The sequence below is a fragment of the Belonocnema kinseyi genome, chromosome 2 (genome assembly GCF_010883055.1).
Source record: "Belonocnema kinseyi isolate 2016_QV_RU_SX_M_011 chromosome 2, B_treatae_v1, whole genome shotgun sequence".
NCBI lineage: Eukaryota > Metazoa > Arthropoda > Insecta > Hymenoptera > Cynipidae > Belonocnema > Belonocnema kinseyi.
Window position 1 is genome coordinate 53119675 of NC_046658.1, and position 3220 is coordinate 53122894.

The window sequence follows — 3220 nt, forward strand, 5'->3', positions numbered from 1 at the left end:
TAATTATAATAATTTAATAATAATAATTAAGTAATTTGTGGTTAATTTTAATCATTTACTAAAATGTACCAATTTCATGGAGAATTTTAATTTTGAAATAATTTTACTCTTTCATTATAGCAGATAAATAGGTCAATTCTATTGACAGAAGATGTGTCATTTCTATTGATCGAAAATCAGTCATTTCAAGCGACAGTTTGATTCAGTTACCAATATTCAAGTATTTATTTTTTATTCAAACTATGCTTAATTAATTAAATCAGTCAAATTTGATTGATTTAAATTTACAGTGTAAAAATAAATTTTTTTTTATTAATGGTTATTATTTTGAATTTCCAATTAGGCTTAAATGACCGATCATATACTATAGCTGGCGCCAGAAATCTAAGTCTCACTATCTCTATTAAACTGGTTTGAGACAAAGAAAGAAAATGAGACACTCGAATATTTAACCCCTTTCTTTTCTCTCTTTCTGTCTCGCTATAAAGAGATTATTCATGGAAAATAATACACTATACGGTTACTCATGCTTAGTTTCGCATTAAAGACACTCCAAGGCTCCTTGGCACAAAAGAGGGATAGGATTACATTGTGCAACAAGTATATTCGAAAACACCCTTAAGAATGCTCCATGCTTCAAATAGCCCGTATATATCTCGCGAGCGTGTCCTCAAAATATCGGTGGATGCAAAAGACCACGAAAATATGCTTTCGATACATATAACAATCCCCTAAGCGACGATTTCCCCCTTGGATAGTTGCGTATTATACTTACATAAACTGCATAATCCTTTGGGGAAAAAGCGAAGAAAGTCGACACCACTGAAAATTTTTGGGTCAGGGATTTATATTATGTTGTATGAAGAATATCTCTCACATGAATTATTTAAGGAAAAACACGAAAGTGGGAAGAAATTCAAAAATACCTGCTGTATGTTAGAAACGTAAGGGAATGTACGAATCATCGATTTCCGGTAAAATCCCCACGAGATACAGCGAAACCTGATCCGGTCGTGGGGTGTTATTTCGCCAAGAGGTCCTACGAATACCACAATAATAAAATGGGTTTGACCTTTTATTCGGTTTATGAAAAAGGAAAAAATCTATCAAATTCAGAGATAAAATCAAATTGGTGTAAACTTCAAGGGAAGGGAGAGTACTTTAAATCTAAAGAAAAAGAGGGCCTTGAATGACACGTTCCAGATTTTCGATTCAGAAGCTAGTATACATGTTTTATAAAATAATAAGCAGAGAAAGAAGAGTATTTAGTCAATTTAAGTATTCAAAATAGAAAAAAAGTAATAATTTATTGGAAGTATTTCAAGCTGAATTGTGTAAGCACTGTTTTTATAAAAATCTATGAAAATTTCGACTTTATTTTTTCCATTTCGAGGAATATAGCTTTTCTCTTTGTAAATGAGAGTAAGTAAAGAGTACTTGAGACTGTCGCAGTTTTTTGAAGGACGAAAGGAGCTTATTGTAACAACTACGGCGTTCACACACTCCGAGGGTTCGAAAAAGGTACTTGACCGCCTTTGTCGTCAATGCTTGGGAAAGTCTCCCGTTAAACGGCAAATGTGATTTGGTTTGACGAAATTATGGCGGCAAATATCGGTTTTTTTTCATTGAATTTTTTAAACGATTTTTCAAAATATATTTAATGTGGGATATCATTTTCCTTTCATTTACCATTTATATCCGTTATGTGCAGTGGGGTAAAAAATGCCTATAATTTTGTAATTGAAGATGGCTAAATTTTGAATAAATCTGCTACAGACACTTAATTTTCACTTAGTATTAATTAATAATTGTGTAACAAGATTAACTAACCAATTCACTATATGTCTATTTTTCGACATCCAAACATCCTTCTTTTAGCATGCTCAACTTTAATTGAAAACTTTTTTATGAAACTTGGATAAGCATCCAGAACTAATATCTTTCTTACTAATTTTATAAACCATTTTTCTCGAAAAAAGTGTATTTTTAATTAAGTTTGTTTAAATAGTTATACATTTTTATAATCGAGTATGGTAAATTGTTTAAATATCAATTGTCATTGTATAACCAAATATATTGAATAGGAATCATTACCCCTAGTAACTTGTGGTTGATTCCGCAAAAACAGCGGTATTTATTCCAGATCATAGCAAATTATTTATTAACCTTCATTTATTCAACTCGAAAAACTTTTTTATATAAATTTTTAATGTTTGTGGCAATAAAATAACCAAACGCAGTTAACTTTTACGCAGCAATGTTTATCCATTTGTTTGTTTATAACAAGTTTATAAATTTTTGAACTTCTACAGTCATATATGTATATGTATAAACGTGGATGACAGATGGATTTTTAACGAAAGAAATGAATTTCTAATTATAACAGATGAACTTTAAACGAGAAGAATAAATTTCTACTAAAAAAGATAAATTTTTAACTGAGAAAGGTCAATTTCCTTTAAAAAAACAACAAATTTTTTAATTAAAAAAATACATTTTCAACCGATAATGATACAGTTAAATTTTTTAATTCCAAAAATTAATTTTCAACCAAATATTAGAATTTTCAAAAAGACAAAATAAATTATTTTTAACCAAAACAGATGCTTTTTGAAACACGAAAAATAATTTTAAAAAAAACCTGAACTTTTAATAACTGAAAGCAGTCCAGCAAAAAAATTTAACACGATAATTCAATCGTTAAATGATCAACCAAAAGAATGAATTTTTTTACGAAAATAGATGAATCTTCAAACTAGAATTATAATTTTCTACTATAAAAGAAGAATTTTCAACTTAAAAAAAATCAATTGTCAAAAAAAAAAAAAAAATTGTAAAATTTTTGGCTTAAAAATTAATATTAAAACTAAAAAATAAAGTATTTAACCAAAAATGTATAAGTTACATTTTCAGTTGAAAAAGTGTAATTTTCGACGGAATTAATGCATTTTTAACTGAAAAATATAATTTTTAATAAAAAATTAAACAGTTACATTTTCAATTCGAGACTTTAATTTTGAACAAAAAGAAAACAATCGAATTTACTACAGATTAGAATTTTAAACAAAGAAGTGAATACACTAATAACAAGAATGTAGAGTAGTATGCCAGGACAGGGAGGTATGGCGGCAAATAGTTAATAAAAAGAGTGTCAGTAGAGTGAACGACGCCTGAAACAAAGACCTTGGCTATTAATGGACCCAAGTGGGGAACCTTACAT